This window comes from Canis lupus, chromosome 32 (genome assembly GCF_003254725.2).
Source record: "Canis lupus dingo isolate Sandy chromosome 32, ASM325472v2, whole genome shotgun sequence".
Taxonomy (NCBI): domain Eukaryota; kingdom Metazoa; phylum Chordata; class Mammalia; order Carnivora; family Canidae; genus Canis; species Canis lupus.
The window spans coordinates 13,603,014-13,627,643 of record NC_064274.1 but is presented as its reverse complement, the minus strand read 5'-3'; the positions used below and the strand labels follow the sequence as shown (position 1 = coordinate 13,627,643).

Here is a 24,630-nt window from a genome sequence, read left to right as displayed (position 1 = left end):
GAATTACTGAGGGAGGAATAAGGTCCTAATTTGTGTATTTGTGTTTATAGATAATGGTGACTATATGTTTTTAAAAAGTATGAACTTAACAGAGACTAGATTGAAATAACAGAAGTACACATTTTGTACAGATGTACATATTGCTACATGCACATGATGCTACATGTAGTAAATGACACTATACTGTAGACCATTTTTCCCATTAATGTGAATGTTATCATAATTTATGTTTAAAGAATTAAATATTCATTAAGGGAAGCCCAATGATATTGTCAAATAGAAAATGAACAGCTTAGTTCTAGAGATTGAAAGTAAGGACACTATGACTTTTAAATAAATTATTCTTACTGTGAAAAAGAATTACCCCTTGAGGCAAGATGGCAGAAGAGTAGGGCTCCTCATTTCATCTGGTCTCCCAAATTTAGCTAGTAACTTTCAAACCATCCTGAATACCTACGAATTCAACTTGAGATGTAAAGAAAGAACAGCTGTGATTGTTTCTTACAAGGTAGGAGTGTGGAGAAGAGAAATAGAGGGGACATATCAGAAGATAAACTGCAGAGGGAGCCTTAGTAAGGCATCTGCAGCAGGGCAGTTACAGCACTAAGGGCAATACAATTGGATCCTTTGGAAACCTGCTCCTCAGAGTCTTCCCTGCCTGGAAAGTGGTCAGTGGTGAAATAGAGCAAAATTGCAGGAGGAGAGTGTAATATCAATATTCCCAGAGACACTGAAAAAGCATGGGTGCCAAGAGAAAACTCAACTTATTCCATATACCATAAAATGTCCTCAGATCAGGAGACCAATGCCATCCTAGGTCCCGGTAAATGACAGGAATGCAGCAACCCTCCCAAAGCATCTGGCAGAGGCAGAGTGGGTGCACACTCCAGCGGGTGAATGCAGGAGATCCAGCATCGGAGAGAAATGGGCTGTCCTCCATTCCCTCCTGGAGAGGGGGAGCCAGTGAGCACACAAGACAGTGAAAGCTCTTCCTCCACCCAGTGCCCTTCAAATTGAATGAATCAGTGTCCCCCTGCCTGCCACCAGGAGGATTGGAACCAGTGCGCACTGAGAGACTGCAGTTTAGTATACACTGGGAGGTCTTGGCTCCTGCACTGGAATCTAGCCATTGCCATTTTTTTTTTCTTTCTCCTTTCACCCTGGAGAGGTGTGGCCTCCAGGGAACAAAGGCCTCACAGGGTAAAGAGCTTACACTGAGCCCAGCCAACCAGCAAGGGGTGAGGCATCTCTACTCAGGCACAAACACTTCAGAATCAGCACAGCAGGCCCCTCCCCCAGAAGATCAGCTGTTAGAACATAAGAACAGCAAGTTTACTGACCAAGCAGCACTGAAAAGCTCCAGGATAAAGGGAAAATAGTATAGAGAACATGAGGCTTTTTCCTTATGATTCACTTATCTTTCAGGTTAAAAATTTCCAATATCCTCTCTTTCTTCCTGACTAATCTACAATACTTTATCATATCTTCATTTTTCAGTTTCTTTTTCCTTTCGGACTTTCATATTTTTATAATTATATGTCATAGATATATTTGGCATTTTGGACTTCCTTTCAATGTATTCATTTTAATTTTTATAGATATAAAAGTTTGGTGTGTATGTTTTGTTTTATAATTTTGGAATTTAGTACCTTCTAACATATAGACCAAACTACACTCAGAGCCAAGTAGCACAAAGTGTTGATCCACTCCATGAGATTATATTATCTTTTCTTACCATTCCACCCCCTCTTCTGTCTTCTTGATTTTGTTGTTGTTGTTGCTTCCCTATATGTTTTGCTTTTTTATATAAATTTGGAATTTAGTACCTTCCAACACACAGACCAAAATACCCTCAGAAGCAAGAGGATCACTGTCTTGGTTCACTCTATAAGACTATATTCTCACCACACCACACCACTCCCTTCCCACCTTTTTAAAATTTTTACTATTTTTTTCAGATTAAAAAAAACTCAAAAAGTCAAATTAACTTTCACATTCATGGTCTCTTTCTCCTTTTACTTTTATTTTCTGGTCACTGATCTACTCAGAATTGTCTAGGGTGTATTTTACTTGGGTCATGGCGGATATTTTTTACTATTCACTCATACTGCCTTTCTGAACCGGACAAAATGACTAGAAGGAAGAATTTTTTTAGGAAACAAGGGTGCCTTTTTAATTGCAATCAAGGGATCCCTGAGTGGCGCAGCGGTTTGACGCCTGCCTTTGGCCCAGGGCGCGATCCTGGAGACCCGGGATCGAGTCCCACGTCGGGCTCCCGGTGCATGGAGCCTGTTTCTCCCTCTGCCTGTGTCTCTGCCTCTCTCTCTCACTGTGTGCCTATCATAAATAAATTTAAAAAAATTTTTTTTAAAAATAATTGCAATTAAAAAAAAATAATAATAATTATTGCAATCAAATATGCCGTCTGAAGTCAGCGTGCTCCCCGAGTCTGGCCCAGGGGCCGTGCATGGCCCAGGGCAGACGGTGGCCTCACCGCACGTGGGGGCCAGGGCACGGCCGCTGGGCTTAGCCCTGCTGTGTCCCTGAGCCACTGTCTCCTCTGCAGGTGGCCCAGCCTCTGGTGCCCAGGACAGGGGAGGATGGGTGGAGGGCGAGGTGTGAGCGCTCACACCTTCGCAAACGCATGCAGACTTTCCCAATGTTCGCGTTTGTTCTCCTTGGCTAAAATAGTCAGATAGCACTGTGAAGCCACTGCCAGGCAGGCGGGGGCAGCCCAGCAGCGCCGCCTAATTCTGTATCTGGAACAGGAAGAGCCGCAGGTTGATGTGATATGCTGTGTACAAAAGACTCATTTTAGACCTAAGGACACCTTCAGACTGAAAATGAGGGGATGGAGAACCATTTACCATGCAAATAGTCCTCAAAAGAAATCTGGCATAGAAATCCTCATGTCAGATAATTAGATTTTAAACCAGAGACTGTTACAAGAGATGAGAAGGGACACTAACATACTTAAAGTGTTTATCCAAAAAGAAGATCTAACAATTATGAATATTTATGCCCCTATTGTGGGAGCAGCCAAGTATATCCACCAATTAATAACCAAAGCAAAGAGACACATAGATAATAATACACTGATAGTAGGAGACTTCAACACTCCACTATTGGCAAAGGACAGATCTTCTGCCTTCCTACCCTGTTAGAAGCGCAAACTCTTCTCTCTGGAGCATTCCAGCTGTTCTCTCTTTAAATCTCAGGTCGAATTCATAGGTTTTCAGAATGATTTGAAAGTTACCTAGGTAAGTTGGTGGGGACAGGTGACTTGGGGACCCTACTCCTCTACCATCTTGCCCCGCACCCCAAGGACAGATCTTTAAGGAAGAAAATCACCAAAGGAACAAGGGCTTTGAATGATACACTGAACCAAATGGATTTCAGAGATATATACAGAACATTCCATCCCAATGCAACAGAATACACATTCTTCTCAAGTGTACATGGAACTTTCTCTAGAATAGATCACATACTGGGTCACAAATCAGGTCTCTCTACTGATACCAAAAGACTGGGATTGTTCCCTGCATATTTTCAGACCACAATGTTTGAAACTAAAACTCAATCACAAGAAATTTGAAGGAACTCAAACACTTGGAGGTTAAAGAGCATCCTACGAAAAGATGAATAGTTCAACCAGGAAATTAGAGAAGTATTAAAAAGATTCATTCAAACTAATGAAATCAAAGCACAATTCCTCAAAATCTTTTAGATACTGTAAAGCAGTACTAAGAGGGAAATACATCACAATACAAGTCTCCCTCAAAAAATTGGAAAAACCTCAGATGCACAAGCTAAACTTACACATAAAGGAACTGGAGATAGAACAGCGAATAAAGCCTAAACCAAGCAGGATAAGAGAAATAATAAAGATTAGAGAAGAACTCAGTGAAGACCAGAAAAACCGTATAACAGATCAATGAAACCAGCATTGGTTTCTTTTAAAGAATTAATAAGATGCACAAGCCCCTAGCCAGATTAGTAAAAAGAAAAAAGGACTACAATAATAAAATCATGAATGAAAGGGGAGAGATCACAACCATATACCAAGGAAATACAAACGATTTTAAAAATGTATTATGAGCAACTATACGCCAACAAATTAGGCAATCTGGAAAAAATAGATGCATTCCTCAAAACCTACAAATTACCAAAACTAAAACAGGAAGAAATGGAAAACCTGAACAGACCAATAACCAGTGAAGTAACTGAAGCAGTCACCAAAATCATCCCAAGAAACAAAAGTCTAGCACCAGATGGCTTCTACCAAACATTTATTTTTTTAAAAAGATTTTATTTATTGATTGATGAGACACACAGAGAGAGGCAGAGATGTAGGCAGAGGGAGAAGAAGGCTCCAGCAGGGAGCCTGATGTGGGACTCGATCTGTGGTCTCCAGGATCACACCCTGGGCTGAAGGCTTGAGGGCTGAAGGCAGATGCTCAACTGCTGAGCCACCCAGGCATCCCTCTACCAAACATTTATTTTTTTATTTTTTTTTTTTAGATTTTTATTTATTTATGATAGTCACAGAGAGAGAAAGAGAGAGACGCAGAGACACAGGCAGAGGGAGAAGCAGGCTCCATGCACCGGGAGCCCGACGTGGGATTCAATCCCAGGTCTCCAGGATCGCGCCCTGGGCCAAAGGCAGGCGCCAAACCGCTGCGCCACCCAGGGATCCCTCTACCAAACATTTAAAGAAAAAATAATACCTCTTCTACTAAGCTGTTTCAAAGAATAAAAATGGAAGGAATATTTCCAAACTCATTCTATGAAGCCAGCATCATCTTGATCTCCAAACCAAAGACCTCACCAAAAAGGAAAATTACATACCAATATCCCTGATGAACATGGATGCAAAAATTCTCACCAAGATACTAGCCAATAGGATTCAACAGTGCATTAAGTGGATTATTCACTACAACCAAGTGGGATTGTTCCCTGGGATGAAAAGATGGTTCAACATTCATAAAACAATCAATGTCATAGATTACATAAACAAAAGGAAAGACAGGAACCATATGATCAAATCAATTGATACAGAGAGAGTATCTGAGAATATGTAGCATCCATTCCTGATTAAAACTCTTCAATGTGAAAAAAATAAATAAAAAAACTCTTCAGTGTGTAGGGATAGAGGAAACATATCTCAATATCATAAAAGCCACCTATGAAAAGCCCACAGCAAATATCATTCTCAATGGGGAAAAACTGAGACCTTTTCCCCTAAGGTCAGGAACGTGACAAGAATGCCCACTCTCACCCTGTTAGTCAACAAAGTAGCAGAAGCCCTAGCCTCAGCAATTGGACAACAAAAAAAGAAATAAAAGGTGTTCAAATTGGCAAAGAAGAAGTCAAACTCTCCATCTTTGCAGATGACATGATACTGTAGTATATAGAAAACCCAAAAGACTCTATCCCAAGATTGCTAGAACTCATAACTCATACAGCAATGCAGCAATGGGGCATGGTACAAAATCAATGCCCAGAAACCAGTGGCATTTCTATACACTAACAATGAGACTGAAGAGAGATTCAGGAATCAATCCCATTTATAACTGCACCCAAAAGCATAAGATACCTAGGAATAAACCTAACCAAGAGGTAAAGGATTTATACTCTAAAAACTACAGAACAATTATGACAGAAATTGAGGAAGACACAAAGAGGTGGAAAAATATTCCATGCTCATGGATTGGAAGAATTAATATTGTGAAAATGTCTTTGCCGCTTGGGGCAATTTACACTTTCAGTGCAATCCTGATCAAAATACCATGGACTTCCTTCAAAGAGCTGGAACAAATATCCTTACGATTTGTATGGAACCAGCAAAGATCCCGAATAGCCAGAGGAATGCTGAAAAAGAAAACCAAAGCTGAGGGCATCACAATGCTGAATTCAAGCTGTATTACAAAGTTGTGATCATCAAGACAGTATGGTACTGGCACTAAAACAGACACACAGGTCAATGGAAAAGAACAGATAATCCAGAAATGGATCCTCAACAATATGGTCAACTCATCTTCTACAAAGCAGGAAAGAATATCCACTGGAAAAATGACAGTCTCTTCAATAACTGGGGCTGGGAAAACTAGCCACATGCAGAAAAATGAAACTGGACCATTCTCTTACACCACACACAAAAATAAACTCAAAATGGTTGAAAGATGTGAATGTGAGACAAGAATCCATCAAAATTTTAGAGGAGAACACTGCCAACAACTCTTTTGAACTAGGCCACAGCAACTTCTTACAAGACACATCTATGAAGGAAAGGGAAACAAAAGCAAAAATGAACTATCGGAACTTTGTGAAGATAAGAAGTTTCTGCCCAGCAGAGGAAATAATCAACAATACTAAAAGACAACATACAGAATGGGAGAAGATATTTACAACTGACATATCAGATAAAGGGCTAGTATCCAAGACCTATAAAGAATTTATCAAACTCAACACCCAAGAAACAATCATGTCAAGGAATGGACAGAAGACATGAACAGAAATTCCACCAAAGAAAACTTACCCAGAGCTAACAAGCACATGAAAAAATGCTCCACATCACTTGCCATCAGAGAAATACAAATCAAAACCACAATGAGATACCACCTCACACCAGTGAGAATGGAGAAAATTAACAAGACAGGAAACAAGAAATGTTGGCAAGCATATGGAGAAAGAGGACTCTCTTGCACTGTTGGTGGGAATGCAAGCTGGGGCAGGCACTCTTGAAAACAGTTCCAAAATTCCTCAAGGAGTTAAAAATAGAGCTGTGCTATGACCCAGCAATTGCACTTCTGCATATTTACCCCAAAGAATCAGATGAAGTGAGACAACAGGGTGCCTGCCCCCCCAATGTTTATAGCAGCAATGTCCACAATAGGCAAACTCTGGAAGGAGCCACAATGTCCTTCAACAGATGAATGGATAAAGAAGATTTGATACACATATATCATGGAATATTACTTATCCATCAAAAAGGATGAATACCTACCATTTACTTAGATGTGGATAGAACTGAATGGTATTTTGCCAAGTGAAATAAGTCAATTGGCAAAGGACAATTATCATATAGTTTTACTCATATGTAGAATATAAGAAATAGTGAAAGGGATTATAAGGAAAGGAGGAAAATTGAGTGGGAAAAAATTATAGAGGAAGACAAACCATGATAGACTCCTAACCCTGGGAAATAAAGGTTTGCAGAAGGAGAGAATGGTGGGGGGATAGGGTAACTGGGTGATGGGCATTAAGGAGGGCATATGATGAGATGAGGATTGAGTGGTATACTATATGTTGGCAAGCTGAATTTAGATAAAATATAAAAAATAGAATTAAACATTATTAAACTTTAGAATCATGTGATATCTGTGAATAGAGCACAATAGTTTCAAAGGTAAAAAATATCACCAAATCTAAGAGATTTTCTCTACCAATGAAAGTTACAAGTAATCATTATCTCATTGTATTATATTGTAGTATCTGTATTCATCACAAGGTAACTAGTAATTTAAACTATAAAAAAAAATCAATGTTTACTGGCAGTTTTATGATATACTGTGGCAGGAATTGCCTACTGAGAACAAGTTGTGTTCTTATAAAGCATCAAAAATGTTAAAAAATATAGGCAACAAAAGAGAAGCTGCCCTCCTCAAAAGTGCAAAATAGAGTATCAAGCAAGAAAAAAAAAAAAGCATAATTGAAGTTGAATCTGGAAAAGACAGAATTTAGAAAAGGGAGATTTGGTAAAGACACTATTATTAGTGTCTATTAAGCGCTATTCAAATGAGAGAACCTTAATCTGAAAGTCAAGAATATGTTGGTAAAAAAAAAAGAATGTTTTACAGTGAAAATGTTAACACTGTATCCAACTTAAAATTACTCTACCAATTTTAGTCTTATAGTTAACATTTCATTGACTAATATTATATTCTTTTTTCCATCCAAGATTCATATGTTGAAGTCCCAAACCCCAGTCCCTTAGAATATGACACATCTGGAAAGAAGTCCTTTAAGAAATAAATCATGTTTATGTAAAGTTGCATGAGTAGGAATGTCTGGGTAGGCTGTCGGTTAAGTGGCTGCCTTCGTCTCAGCTCATGATCCCAGGGTCCTGGGATTGAGCTCCACATCAGGCTCCCTGCTCAGTGGGGAGAATGCTTCTCCCTCTCCCTCTGCCTCTGCCTGCTGCTCCCCCTGCTTGTGCTCTCCATCTCTATGTCAGATAAATGAATAAATAAAATCTTTAAAAAGAAGTTGCATGAATATTGCAGTAAGACTAGAGTTATAAGAAGAGGGTTCTAGGACACTGGCAACACAGACAATGATATGAGGACACAGCAAGCAGGCAGCCATTTGTAAGGCAAAGAGAGAGGACTCAGGAAAAATCAAATCTGTCTAAACTCTGATTTTGGACACCCAGCTTCCAGAACTATAAGAAACTAAATTTCTATTGCTTAAGCCACCAACTCTGTGTTATTTTGTTATGGAAGTGTCACCAAACTAATACAGTCAACAACATTTAGAAAGCAATGAAGATTGGAACAAAGGAAGAAAGGAAATAAATTAGTGCCTAAAAGATGACTGTAACTTTTTTTTTTTTTTTTTTGCTATGCCCACTAAGGACATATTTTTCATTGTAGGATTCTATGGTTTGCGCACAGCATTTCCTTCTTCTACGTGAAACCACTCTGCGCAATCTACCTAGCTATGGTACCAGAAGAAGGTACCAGGTTCTTATATAAGCCAAACCCCCTGTCTTTGGTAGATGAGCCAAGATGGGCATTTTAACAAAATTTGCTGATCACAACCCAAATGAGAAACATTTCTTCTTGGTGACAGATATTACTAGACGTAAAATGACATCATCACAGAGGCCTTGGATTTCATTATATAGTTAAGACTAAGTCTATTTGAAAAATAAAAAATGTCATAGTAGCAGGTCTTCTGGTTCCTAATTCTAACAATTCCAGAGGTCCAAAGGCATACATGATCTTTCAAGGATGAATTTTGAATTTTTCCACTAATACATCCAACAAAAGCTGGAAAAATACTTTTTAAAAAAGTTTTATTTTTCTAACAAGGAAATATTGAAAAACATTGCCACTAATACTCCTACACTTAATTTAAGGAAGTAACACAAGGAAAATTAAATTAAATTTGAAAAACTTACTGATATTTCCTTATCATTTGCAAGTGACCCTTGGCATTTGAATTGGGGGGAGGGGTCCATTTAACACCAATCTAGATGCATTGCTCTTATATCTACTAATTCTAATTCTTTCCATATCTTGCTCACAAAGCATTTTCCCTTAGTGTAGTGTAATCTCTGAATCTAGTAAAACCTCATAATAAAGGGAGAGAAGATGTAGCAACGTAATATGTTACAGAAGAAAATCAATGTGAACTCATAAACCTAAAAATAATATATTTTCCACATCTCTCCTTAAAAGAGACCAACAGCAGTAACAGTACTTTTGGCCTCAGCCAGCGCTGATGGGCAATTCAGATACCTGCTGCCCAATATTTACCAACAACAAAAAAAAAAAAAAAAAAAAAACCAGGGCTCCTCAGTAATTAAGGAAAGGGTTTAAAAAAAAAAAAAAAAAAAAAAAAAACAAGAAAAAAAGTTTCTGTGTCATTCTTTTGTTGCCAGAAAACAAGTTTCATCCAAAAAAAAAAAAAAAAAAAAAATCAGAGGCAGTTTTGGAAGACTCAGGAAGCCTAAATGGCTTTTCCTGGCTAATCTCTGACATATGAACAAGAAAAAGAAAAAGTATGGCTAGATTAAACAGCCTGAGTCTGTTGAAGGCTAAGAGTTCATAATACTCAAATAGAAATGGTGACATGAAGGATATAAACAGGCGTTCATAACTAGGTGTTATATGTAAGTGATGAATCACTAAATTCTACTATTGAAACTAATATCTCTATATTTTTACTAACTGGAATTTAAATAAAAATTTGAAACAAAGAAATAAAAAAGGTACTCATATTTAAAAAAACATATATAGGGTGAAATTTCTTTAATTTCTACTGTTTTCAATAAATAGTTTATATGAGTATTTTGTTTTTCTAATTATATGTATGTTTATAGTAAGATGATATGTATTTCCATCTGTGTAAGGAGATAGCTGTAAATATCAAAGTAGCAGCACTGAAAGTAATTCTGTACCATGAACAGAAAATATTGATCAGCACTGATGGTTGCACATAATAACCAAGTGGAAAAGGAGTTCAGCAGTTAATTAACATTAATGATCATATCCCATATCTAACAGGGAACAACTGTGTGTTTCAAACATTTGATAAATTAGTGGAATATCTAGAAGTGGTAACTAAGCAGAAATAGTCTCTCATCCCCTAGAAGATAAAAAAGTTAGATAGCTCTACATAATAAAGATATAATAATGAAAGTTCAAGAGTTTTTAATAACATTCATACACCAGACCTATATATCATAATAACAGGGAAACTGTTTTGTAACACAAGAAATTTGGACTTAGAAAAAAATAATTATTTTGTAAGGAAACACCAGTACTGCACAAAATTAAAAGCTAGGCTTGAACTTAAATAAATAAGTAAAGGCATAAGGGCATATAATAAGTAGATTTTAATTGCAAAAACAAAGTCTAACCTGATGGCCAGTATCCCCAGGCTGAATTATCTATGAATGTATAGCAAATTCCAATAACTAGACAAAGAAATTTCTAATTAAAACCTGGGTTGTGCAAGTTTAAGAGATGAGTTTTTCTTTTAATGCTAGCATGGTTACTAAATCTTGGGAAAGTCTCAGATATCTTTGAAATAGTCTCAGATATCTTTGAGATCCTAGGGAAATATGAAAATTTCCATGTCAGCAAAGTATAAGAATAAAAAAGATGAAAAGAAATGTAAATTCCTAGTAGCAATAAACATATGATAGGTTTTGGGATTATTGTAATATGTATATTTTTCTTTAAAAGCATCTAAAGCATTTAAGATAAGTTGTCATGTTAGATTTGGTATTTTAATAGTACTTTAGGAAGAATTTGATTATATAAAATTGGAACCAATGTTTAAGAGTCACGGGAAATATAATCCATATTCTAATTTATTCTACGTAACATTTATGTGGATATTGAAAAGAGCTGATTGTTTAATTATAATGAACTATTTACCAAATTCATAGTATTAATAAATTGGATATTAAATCAAACACAATTACTACTAAGTATTCTCTAAATAGACATTTAAACTAACAGTAACACTGATTACTCATGTAATCTCCCAAATGACTTGGATTCATTAAAAGTAAAGTAAAAAGTTATTAACGTAGTAATTTAAAAATTAATCTTCTAAACCCTAGGGATTTAACAATGAACCTAACAGACCATGTTTTCTTTCTTCATAGACCTTATAGATAACTGTATTCTAGTAAAGAAGTAGCATGTTTTTAAGTTTTTTAATAAATCATTCTCCTGTAACTGGTTACTGGAAGCAATTCTACAAAGCCTTCTTGCTACTAGCTGAAATAATAAAATTGAATTTCTGAAGCTACTAAGTTGAAAAACCAAGGTCTGATCACTCCATTAATATGTAACCATTCCATAAAACCCATTCTAAAATAACCCTTTAGCATTGTTTCTTTATTGCAATAAAGATAATAATTATGATCCTGCTAAAAATAAAGGAAGCTGAGACATGTCACGATATAAAGAAGCACTGCTGAAAAAAGAAAGAATTCCATCAAAGGAGATCATTAAATTATAAAACATTTTTTAAATGTAACATCATAAAGATGTGATTAATTGCATATTTATACTGCTATATTTTAGTCAAAGGATTATCCAAATAGTCTTACTTTTCTAAAGGGCAACATATGGCATCGTGGTATGGACTTACATAGTTGTTTATGAGCTATGTCATTGACATACTAGAAATCCTCTGATCATTACTTGATCTAAAAGTGAAGAGATAACTATTCAAATTAATAGAGGGTAGTCAATCTAGTCTGCATTCTTCTTTTAGTCATTCTACATTATAATCAGGGGCTGCTAGGATACACATATCTTTCTCCAATATTCTAACCATAGGAGTTCCCACAGAATAACCCCAAATAATTTTTTGAAAATATTATTTTATTATCAAAAATATATGATGTAGCTATTATAGAAGACCCTCAGTCAAACTTTCCTGTGTGAACACAAAAGTGTATTCTGAGATTTGCTTTACAATTATATTTGCCTTTATTGGTAAAACTGATTAGGTCAACTACTTTGACAAATGTCTTTTAAAAAGTCATATTATCCCAAAAAGATAAATCACAAATTATAAAAATGAGAAGTGTGAAAGTGGCAAGGTACACATATCATCAAAAACAGGTATCAGAATAGGCTGGGTATATATAATTGAATAAGAGTTGAGCATCTAGAGACACCTGGGTTGCTCAGTGGTTGAGCATCAGCCTTCAGCTCAGGTTGTGATCCAGGAGTCCTGGGATCACATCCCACATCAGGCTCCCTGGAGGGAGCCTGCTTCTCCTTCTGCCTATATCTCTGCCTCTCTGCATCTCTCATGAATAAATAAATAAAATCTTAAAAAAAAAAAGTAGAGCATCTGTATATGCACACCTATATATTCTATGTGAAAAGAAAATGCACCAATACATGAGTATATTTTTAATATGATTTTACTGTTATTTTTTAGAAAGAGAAATTAGCACAATGATATTTTATAACTACTGCTCTGAGAATAGTTATTTGATTTTGATTTTCTGATTTGTAAAGAAGCATAATCATTATAATAGAATTACCTTCACCTTTCAACATGGCAGGTATGAAATATTTCCAAACACCGCTTACTCTTTGCTAGGTACTGATTTACTGTATTGATTTAGCTAACTCACAATATACTTTTAATAAAATAAATATTTTCAAAAATATGTCTCAATTCTATTACCCTTTATTGATAAGACTTCCCACAAGTCCAAAAACATACATTTTGCAAATATGAATGGTGATCTTATGTTATTCACTAAAATATTACATTATAATTATAAATATGTACAAAAGAGAATATTGTGTTTTAATTATCATGTGTCTCTTGATGGTGGGAATGCAAACCGGTGCAGCCAGTTTGGAAAACAGTATGGAGGTTCCTTTAAAAGTTGCAAGTAGAGCTACCCTACAACCTGGCAACTGCACTCCTAATTATTTACCCCAAAGATACAAATGTAGTGATCCAAAGGAGCACCTGCACCCAAATGTTCATAGAAGTAAAGTGCATAATAGCCAAACTGTGGAAAGAGCTGAGATGTCCATCAACAGATGAATGAGTAAAGATGAGGTGCTACATGTATACAATGGAATACTACTCAGCTGTCAAAAAAAATGAAATCTTGCCATTTGCAATATTGTGGATGGAACTAGAGGGTATTATGCTAAGTGAAACAAGCCAGTCAGAGAAAGACAATTATCATATGATCTCACTCATATGTTGAATTTAAGAAACAAAACAGGATCATAGTGGAAAGGAGGGAAAAATAAAACAAGATGAAATCAGAGAAGGAGACAAATTAAGAGACTCTTAATCATAGGAAACAAACTAAGGGTTGTTGGAAGAGAGAGGGCAGAGGGCAGACATATAACTGGGTGATATATGTTAAGGAAGGCATGTGATATAATGAGCAATGAATATTATATAAGACTGATGAATCACTAAACTCTAACTCTGAAGCTAATAATACACTATATGTTAATTAATTGAATTTAAATTTAAAAAATTATGTGTCTCTTTATATTTAAATATGAAATACTCAGCAAAATAAGATTCCTACAGCCATGCCCAGAGATGCTAATTTATCCCTTGATACTAATAAAAGGTAAAAAATTCTGCAAGTATTAAAACAAGGAAACAAATATTACACTGTAATATTTCATATTTCATTATTTTTTAGGAAAGTTAACATTTATATGAATTCAACTAACCACAAATTTTATGGATCTGAAACCAATATCTGAATTCACATAATATTTAAAGTTAAACTCGGAACATTTTAATTTTAATCTGCGCAAGAAAATATAGTTAATTTTATTATTAAGTAATGAAAATAGGAAACTAGGAAGTGTGAATATATTGCATAATTAACAAATTTCATAAATAAAAATTAAAATGTAACAATTGCTGTTCGTTTAAAAATGCATATTTTCATAAACAATAAGCTGATGGTTGTCCGAGTAACAGGGGTAGGAGGATGGGCAAAATGGGTGAAGCGGAGTGGGAGATAGATTTCCAGTTACAGAGTGGATAAGTCACAGGAATAAAAGGCATAGCATAGGGAATATAGGCAATGGTACTGTAATAGCTTTGTATGCTGATGGTTAGTGGTGACGCTTGTGGTGAGAGCAGCATAAAGCATAGAGAATTTGAATCACTATGTTGTACACCTGAAACTAATATAATATTGTGTGTCAGCTACACTCAATTGAAAAATTAAAAATTAAAAAATTTACAAAGCATATTTTTTCTTAGCATCATTTAATATAAAAAATGATATCTATTTTCATGACAAAGTAGAACCAAATGTCACAGATGCCATCTCCTTGATTCTAAACCTGAATCAGATACCTTAGACTGTATCTAAACCTAACCTACAATTATAAAATGAGTAACTGGCTGGTGATGAACATGGCAATGTGAAAAAGAAGGATAGAACAATTAGAGTATTTGAAATCCTAATATTTAAAAATACTGCTTACAGAGAGAGATCATTATTTCTAGTCTTCATTCTTATTTATGTACAAGGGTACACAATTGAGCATTCCAAAGTCATGACATATATTCTATCATCTATTAATTGGCGTCCCTTTCAACTTTTTGCCAAGAATCATACCAATCCTTCAATTTTCACTACACACTTCTCCAGCATTATCCTCATGAAAGTATTAATTTGTATATATTCCCTCATTATCCAACATACAAAAAGATATCAATAGTATGGGTTTACAAAATAAATAGTAATTACTGTCATTCAAAATCACATAATATGATCTCCATCTACCTCTCCAAAATTGATTACTGCAAACTAATTAACCAAACATCTGTCAGACTAAAATGCCATCTGCATTTCTTTCATTGCATGGAGTATAACCCTTGGCCCCAAATACCTAAAAAACATATACAAGATAGCATATTTATACTTTATTAAATCATAAGCATTTTTTACAACACTACTTCTAATAGTGCTAAAAATTTATTCACAAGAGACACAGAGAGAGATAGACACAGAGACACAGGCAGAGGGAGAAGCAGGCTCCATGCAGGGAGCCTGACGTGGGACTCGATCCCGGGTCTTCAGGATCACGCCCTGGGCCAAAGGTGGTACTAAACCGCTGAGCACCCAGGGCTGCCCTAAAAAATGATTCCTGATAGGAATATTTAATAATAGGAAAGCTTAAAAACTTTTCTCTAAAAAACTCCCTTTATGTGCAATATGTACTGGTTCTAATGAAACATGAGACCACCAACTGTACCCACACTATGCAGAGCGCATGTGCCTAGGGAATAAAATGGACTACTCATTGTACATCTTCCTAGAGGAAAATATGTGTGACTGCCTCATTCTTTGTTTTACCTCTGAGCAGAAAGTGCTTGTACTCTCAGAATCTTTAGTGTTGTACCACTAGAGGGCATGGAAAATAAGGACTCATTTACTTAATAACATCTTACTTAATATATTCTAATAGTGTTTTAATTAACTGAAAATGAGGTGTCTTCCTGCCAAACTATTTTGATGTAGAACAATAGTGTCCTTTAAGAACACCACTTTTTAAAGGTATTTTAAAGGAAATAGATTATCCAGGAAAAGCATCCATGTATAATACAGAGGAATGTTTAAGGACTCTTAATTACTAGGCCTACATTAGGTTAGTGTTTTAGAGTCTCTAAGGTGTGCTTTTATTTTTAAGTTGTCATTTTAGTTTCACAAGAAATACTTATTTTTCACCATTATTAGTATATATTGTTCTGAAAACTGTATGAGATTCTCATCACTCTACTACGCCAATATACACTGAATTAGAATTTGCCACAGAAAACCTAATGTCCTAATGTGGGTGGGGCAGGACAGCAGAGGAGTAGGGTCCTGCTCCTACTCACCTGGTCCCACCAACTCACCTAGATAACTTTCAAATCAGTCCTAAAAACCTACAAATTTGGCCTGAGATTTAAAGAGAGAACAGCTGGAATGCTACAGTGAGAAGAGTTCGTGCTTCTAACAAGGTAGGAAGGTGGAAAAATAAATCAATAAAAAGGAATCCAATGGGGGAGGGGTCCCTGCGAGGAGCCGGGCGAAGGCCGGGGGTGAGAGCCTCCAGGACAGGAGAGGCCAGTCCCGGAGAAGCAGGAGCTGCACCAATCTTCCCGGACGGAAAGGGGCCTGCAGGGAACTCGGGCAGGATCCCAGGAGGGGCAGTGGAGCCCCCGGTCCCCAGGTTCACTAACAGAGGAAGTGCGCCCCACACCCCGCGGCTGATCTCGGTGAAGGGCTGAAGCGCGCAGGGGGGCCTCGGGAGCAGCTCAGGCTGCGACTCAGGCAGCAGCTCCGCGCGGAGGGGGCTGCGCAGGCCCAGGGAGCACGATTCCAGCAGCGCAGGCCCCGGAGCCCAGGTCACCGGGGGACACAGCCAGGATCCTGCGCTGCCCCCGGGACAGGCGGAGGTGGGGAGGGGCCAGGACAGCGAGGACATTCATGCTGCTGCGTGCCCCAAGCTGTGCAGGTCGGCGGCCCCCGCCCCCGGAGCATCCAGGCCAGTGCAGACTGGGAGCTGCGGTAGTTACTGCGGGAGCTGACTCCAGGCTAGAGAGCTGGCCGCTGCCAGTCTTCTTGTTCTTCCGTGTCACCCTGCGCCTGGGATGGAGCAGGGCCGCCAGGGAAAAGGGGCCTCACAGGAAAAACAGCTCCCACTGAGCTGTGCACCTGGCAGAGGGCGGGGCAGCTCGCCCAGGTGCACACACCTGAGAATCAGCACAGCAGACCCTTCCCTCAGAAGACCAGCTGGAAGGACAGGGTAAGAGCAAGTTCTTGACCCAGCAGCGCTGGAAAGGTCCAGGGGAAGTCTAGGGACTTACAGTATATAGAATCAGAGGATACCACTCCTTGTTTTTGTTCTTTGTTTTCCCCTTTTTTCTCCTTTTTTTTTCTTCCTTTTTACAGTACAACTTGTTTTTCCACTCTGCACTGAGTAAAATGACTAGAAAGAATACACCACAAAAGAAAGAATCAGAAATAGTCTTCTCTCCCACAGAGTTACAGAATTTGGATTACAATCGATGTCAGAAAGCCAATTCAGAAGAATAATTATAAAGCTACTGGTGGCTCTGGAGAAAAGCATAAAGGATTCAAGAGACTTCATGACTGCAAAATTTAGATCTAATCAGGCTGAAATTAAAAATCAATTAAATGAGATGCAATCCAAACTGGAGGTCCTAACGACGAGGATTAATGAGGTAGAAGAGTGAGTGAAAAAGAAGACAAGTTGATGGCAAGGAAGGAAGCTGAGGAAAAAAGAGAAATACAATTAAAAGATCATGAGGAAAGGTTAAGGGAAATAAATGACAGCCTCAGAAGGAAAAATCTACATTTAATCGGGGTTCCAGAGGACGCCAAAAGGGACAGAGGACCAGAAAGTGTATTTGAACAAATCATAGCTGAGAACACTTCCCTAACTTGGGGAGGGAAACAGGTATTCAGATCAAGGAGATAGATTCCCTCCTAAAATCAATAAAAACCATTAAAACCCCAACATTTAATAGTGAAACTTGCAAATTCCAAAGATAAAGAGAAGATCCTTAAAGCAGCAAGAGACAAGAGATCCCTAACCTATATGGGGAGAAGTATTAGGTTAACATCAGAACTCTCCACAGGGACCCGGCAGGCCAGAAGTGGCTGGCAGAATATATTCAGGGTTCTAATTGAGAAGAACATGCAGCCAAGAATACTCTATCCAGGAAGGCTCTCATTCAGAATAGAAGGAGAGATAAAGAGCTTCCAAGATAGGCAGAAACTGAAAGAATATGTGACCATCAAACCAGCTCTTCAAGAAATATTAAGGGGACTCTATAAAAGAAAGAGGAAGTCAAAAGAAACAATCCACAAAAACAGGGACTGAATAGGTATTACGAGGACACTAAATTCATATATTTCAATAGTAACTCTGAACGTGAATGGGCTTAATAATCCCATCAAAAGGCGCAGGGTTTCAGACTGGAAAAAAAGCAAGACTCATCTATTTGCTGTATACAAAAGACTCATTTTAGACCTAAGGACACCTACAGCCTGAAAATAAAAGGGTGGAGAACCATTTACCATTCAAATTGTCCTTAAAAGAAAGCAGGGGTAGCAATCCTCCCATCAGATAAATTAAAGTTTATCCCAAAGACTGTAAGAGACGAAGAGGGACACTATATCATACTTAAAGGATCTGTCCAACAAGAGGACCTAACAATCATGAATATTTATGCCCCTAATATGGGAGCTGCCAAGTATATCAATCAATTAATAACCAAAGTTAAGAAATACTTAGATAATAATATACTAATACTGGGAGACTACAACACAGCGCTTTCTGTAAATGGCAGATATGCTAATAAGCACAACATCTCCAAAGAAACAAAATTTAAATGATATACTGGACCAGATGGATTTCACAGATATTTACAGAACTTTACATCCAAATGCAACAGAATACACATTCTTCTAAAGTGCACATGGACTTTCTCCAGAATAGACCACATACTGGGTCACAAATCAAGTCTTAACTGAAACTGATACCAAAACACTGGGATTGTCCCCTGCATATTTTCAGACCATAATATTGTGAAACTAGAACTAAATCACAAGAAGAAATTTGGAAGAAATTCAAACACATAGAGCTTAAAGACCATCCAGCTAAAAGATGAAAGGGTCAACCAGGAAATTAGAGAAGAATTAAAATGATTCATGGAAACTAATGAGAATGAAGATACAACCATTCAAAATCTTTGGGATACATCAGGAGCAATCCTGAGAGGGAAATATATCACAATACAAGCACCCCTCAAAAAATTAGAAAGAGCTCAAATACAAAAGCTAACCTTGCACCTAAAGGAACTGGACAAAGAACAGCAAATAAAAACTACACACAGCAGAAGAGAGTTAATAAAGATTCGAGCAGAACTCAATGAAATAGAGACAAGAAGAACTGTAGAACAGATCAACAAAACCAGGAGCTGGTTCTTTGAAATAATAAGATACATAAACCATTACCCAGCCTTATTAAAAAGAAAACAGAAAAGGCTCTAATAAAATCACTAATGAAAAAGGAGAGATCACCACCAACACCAAGGAAATACAAATGATTTTAAAAACATATTAAGAGCAGCTATACGCCAATATATTAGGCAATCTAAAAGAAATAGATGCATTTCTAGAAAATCACAAACTAGCAAAACTGAAACAGGAAGAAATAGAAAACCTGAACAGGCCGATAACCAGAGAGGAAATTGAAGCAGTCATCAAAAACGTCCCAAGACACAAAAGTCCAGAACCAGATGGGTTCCCAGGGGAATTCTACAAATGTTTAAAGAAGAAACAATACCTATTCTACTAAAGCTGTTCTGAAAGATAGAAAGAGATGTAATGCTTCCAAATCATTCTATGAGGCCACCATCACATTAATTCCAAAACCAGACACAGAACCCACCAAAAAGAAGAATTATAGACCAATATCCCTGATGAACACAGATGCAAAAATTCTCTCCAAGATGCTAGCCAATAGGATCCAACAGTACATTAAGAAGATTATTCACCATGACCAAGTGGGATTTATCCCTGGGATGCAAAGCTGGCTCAACACTTGTAAAGCAATCAATGGGATAGATCACATCCACAAGAGAAAAAACAAGAACAAATGATCCTCCCAATAGATGCAGAGAAAGCATTTGACAAAATACAGCATCCATTCCTGATCAAAACTCTTCAGAGTGTAGGGATAGAGAGAACATTCCTCAGCATCTTAAAAGCCATCTATGAAAAGCCCAAAGCAATATCATTCTCAATGGGGAAAAACTGAGAGCCTTTCCCCTAAGGTCAGGCACATGACAGGGATGTCCACTCTCACCACTGCTATTCAACATAGTACTAGAAGTCCTAGCCTCAGCAATCAGGCAACAAAAAGAAATAAAAGGCACTCAAATTGGCAAAGAGGTCAAACTCTCCCTCTTTGCAGATGACATGATACTGTACATAGAAAAACCAAAAGACTCCACCCCAAGATTGCTAGAAGTCATATGGCAATTCGGCAGCATGGCAGGATACAAAATCAGTGCCCAGAAATCAGTGGCTTTTCTATACACTAACAATGAGACTGAAGAAAGAGAAATTAAGGAGTCAATTCCACTCACAATTGCACCCAAAAGCATAAGATACCTAGGAATAAACCTAGGTAAGAGGTAAGGATGTATACCGAAAAACTACAGAACACTTCTGAAAGAAACTGAGGAAGACACAAAGAGATGGAAAAATACTCCATGTTCATGAATTGGAAGAATTAATATTGTGAAAATTTCAATGCTACCCAGGGCAATTTACACATTTAATGCAATCCCTATCAAAATACCATGGACTTTCTTCACAGAGTTGGAACAAATCATCTTAAAATTTGTGTGGAATCAGAAGAGACCCTGAATACCCAAGTGGATATTAAAAAGGAAAATCAAAGTCGGGGGTATCACAATGCCAGATTTCAGGGTGTACTACAAAGCTGTGATCATCAAGACAGTGTGGTACTGGCAAAAAACAGACACATAGTCAATGGAACAGAATAGAGAACCCAGAAATAGACCCTAAACTCAAGGTTCAACTAATATTCGACAAAGCAGGAAAGACTATCCACTGGAAAAAAGACAGTCTCTTCATTAAATGGTGCTGGGAAAATTGGACATCCACATGCAGAAGAATGAAACTAGACCATTCTCTTAAACCATACACAAAGATAAACTCAAAATGGATGAAAGATCTAAATGTGAGACAGAAACCCATCAAAATCCTAGAGGAGAACATAGGCAACACCCGTTCTGAACTTGGCCACAGCAACTTCTTTCAAGATACATCTATAAAGGCAAGGGAAATAAAAGCAAAAATGAACTATTGGGGACTTAATCGGGATAAAAATCTTCTGCACAGCAAAAGAAACAGTCAACAAAACTAAAAACAACCTACAGAATGGGAGAAGATATTTGCAAATGACGTATCAGATAAAGGGCTAGTATCCAAGATCTATAAAGAACTTATTAAAAACAACACCCAAGAAACAAACAATCCACTCATGAAATGGGCAAAATACATGAACAGAAATTTCGCTAAAGACATACACGTTGCCAACGAGCACATGAGAATATGCTCTGCATCACTTGCCATCAGGGAAATACAAATCAAAATCACAATGAGTTACCACCTCACACCAGTCAGAATGGTGAAAATTAACAAGACAGGAAACCACAAATGTTGGAGAGGATATGGAGAAAGGGGAGCCCTCTTGCACTGTTGGTGGGAATGTGAACTGGTACAGCCACTCTGCAAAACTGTGTGGAGATTCCTTAAAAAGTTAAAAATAGAGCTACCCTATGACCCAGCAATTGCACTACTGGGGATTTACCCCAAAGATACAGATGCATGAAATGCTGGGACACCTGCACTCCAATGTTTATAGCAGTAATGTCCACAATAGCCAAACTGGAAAGAGTCTCAATTTCCATTGACGGATGGATAAAGACGTGGCGTGTATCCATATGTATTTATATATAGATATATATATCACAATACTGCAATACTTATTTATGTATTTTCTAGTTATTTGGTTTACTTCCATCTCTCAGATGTTATTTTCAACAAATTAACAGCTTTTGATGTGTCCTTGATACTTTCCTTGGACAGCATGCCTCTTTACTATTTATACATTGCTGATACAATCTAGTTTTTACTAGAATGATTTAAGATTCTGCTACTCAGATTACATATAATTTATCTCACACTTTCACCTAATAGTAACAGTGCTGTACAGTATTAACTGATTGTTTGGCACATGTTCAGATTTTGGATAGCATAAGCATTTAATGGAGCTAATTTCAGTAAAAGTTAAATTTTATTACCTACTCATAAACATTGGTGGGATATAATCCTCTCTCTAAAAATTAGTGTCAACAACACATTAATATTATCTTACAGCTTCAAATACAATATGTCTATGAAGGAGTGTGTATGATGTGTCTATTTTACCCTATCTGCAAGCTAACCTTTAGCCTACCACAGTTTTGTTTGCTAGAAGAAGACACAGTCTTTGGGTCAGATACAAAGAACTTTATAACTCACACCAATTAACAATAGCTAGTGTCAGCATTTTGTACATGGGTGATAAATTCCTAAGTACCAATTCCCACAAGTCAACAAAAAAAGCCATGTCATATATGTACATGCACTTGGTTATATTACAGAAGATGAAGCTGCTTTGAGGGGTGCCAGTAATATGCAAATCTTTGATAATGGGCAGTAAGCATACCTGCCATTTGTTTCAGAATAAGACACTCTATCTTCCAAGTCTGTCCACCATTCAACATTCTTGAAAAATATTCTGGCATAAAGGTAGTCAGTGCTTCTGCTTACAAGAGATAGCAAAGTATGAGAGATACACAGACAATATTGTTTTTTAACAATATCTCTTTTCTCAAGCATCTTAACTTCTGAGAATTTTCTCATCACTAAGGCACACTTTTGACTGCTCTGATTAATTTGGGTGGCAAAGGCTGGAACTAAATCCATCCAATTCACTGTTTAGAACATTTAATTAAGGCTACTAACAGTAAGACTCTGAACAACAATGTGAAGTTGACTTGGATTTAACCATGTCTCCCCGGGTCCTGGATCCAGATGGCTGAATGAATTCTATAACTCATCAGGGATTATTAAAAAAAAAAAAAAAAAAAAAAAGAGTGGCTTTCTGTGTTGACCTTTCCACTTGACCCAAGACATTAAACCAGCTAAAACAGGAAGCATTAGACATTGCACAAACTCAGCATTAGCAGGCAAAGATAAAGTCTAGGGCAAATCTATTACCCGTGATTACCCTGGTCAATGAGTTGAGGCTAACCTGAATGCTTTCAAGAGCCTAAGTCATATAATGTTGATCACTGCAGTAAAAGGCAGGGAGAAATATTGTACTATGTTTTTGAGCTGGTGACTCCCATTATAGGGATAACTGCACATAGAGTGTACATTAATAATGAATCACTTTTTCCTCTGTGAAAACCCACCAGTAACCACAGACAACCTAATTTTGGAGAAATCTCTACAGTCATCTGATAGGTTCATGATCTACTGGTAATATTTCCTTAAATAACTGAAGGTCAATTAGGACCACCCCAATAATGAATGTGCTTCCAGAAGGGGACAAATTAATTCCTGACTTCTAAACAAATAATAGAGTACCAGGGTAATATGGTGCCTCAGGGAACATATATCTTTCCAACAATTTTTACTCTTCCCAAATAGAAAGCACAAATTGACAATGCCTCCAACATGGCACTTTCTTTGGCTGATTTGGGCTTGATTCTTACAGTAGCAAATTTTCTAAGGAGTCCACATTAATCCAGATCACTTGCTGCCCCACTGCCAAAACAACTCTTAAATTCTCACCTTGTTTCATCAAAAAGGCTAGGAGAATTATCCCTGGATAGCAAGTCTGAGAGCAAGAATTTACATAACAATTTTTGGGTTAGTGTTTCCTTCTCTACTGGGTCACCTTCATTAGCATTGCAAATCCAGTTCATGGCAGTATGAGCCTTAATACTAGTCAATACTTCATCTACAGTTTACAATGGGAATCTTTCTCAGAAATCTCACTGAGTCCTAACTCTGGGAAAGGAACTAGGGGTGGTGGAAGGGGAGGAGGGTGGGGGGTGGGGGTGACTGGGTGGCGGGCACTGAGGGGGGCAATTGACAGGATGAGCACTGGGTGTTATTCTGTATGTTGGGAAATTGAACACCAATAAAAAATAAATTTATTATTAAAAAAAAGAAATCTCACTGAGTCAAAGTACCCTATTGCCCCTAGAACCCACTAAAAAAATTACTGAGACCCTTTACTGTCATATCTGAATATATCTAAAGTTGGTAGACTACAAGTGGGATTGAGCCGTAAAACAACCAAGTTTGTCATTATTCTGTAATAAGTATTATGGAAAGAAGGTGGAATTCTGTCCTTCCAGAAAAAAATCTTGGTTCCAGTTGTTTTAACTGGACAACCAGAATGGCAAGTAAATCTTCCTCCCCTCCCCTATGAAGAGGAGGGTTTGCAATAACCCGTGGACTGCCAAGATCTCTTGGACCTACTTCCTAGTTCTCTATCTGCAACTACCATTCCAATACCTCCTTAGTAAAAGGCAGTGAAGTCAAGAACTACTGACTGCCTGACTGACCACAGATTTTGGTCAACATGTTTCCTACCAATTCCCGTAGATTCTTCTCATATCCTGTCAATCTATCCCTATCCATCCTCTTCCAGAAATATAATCTGTCAGCATCTCACTCTCATAGTCAAAACTGTC

General features: G+C 37.4%; 1 protein-coding gene across 5 annotated transcripts in view; it reads right to left on the bottom strand.

Moving 5' to 3' along the window:
* The window catches only part of CCSER1 (coiled-coil serine rich protein 1), a 1,365,561-nt gene that overhangs the window by 1,107,348 nt on the left and 233,583 nt on the right, over positions 1-24,630 (bottom strand). The gene's annotated exons all lie outside the window — the stretch shown is intronic.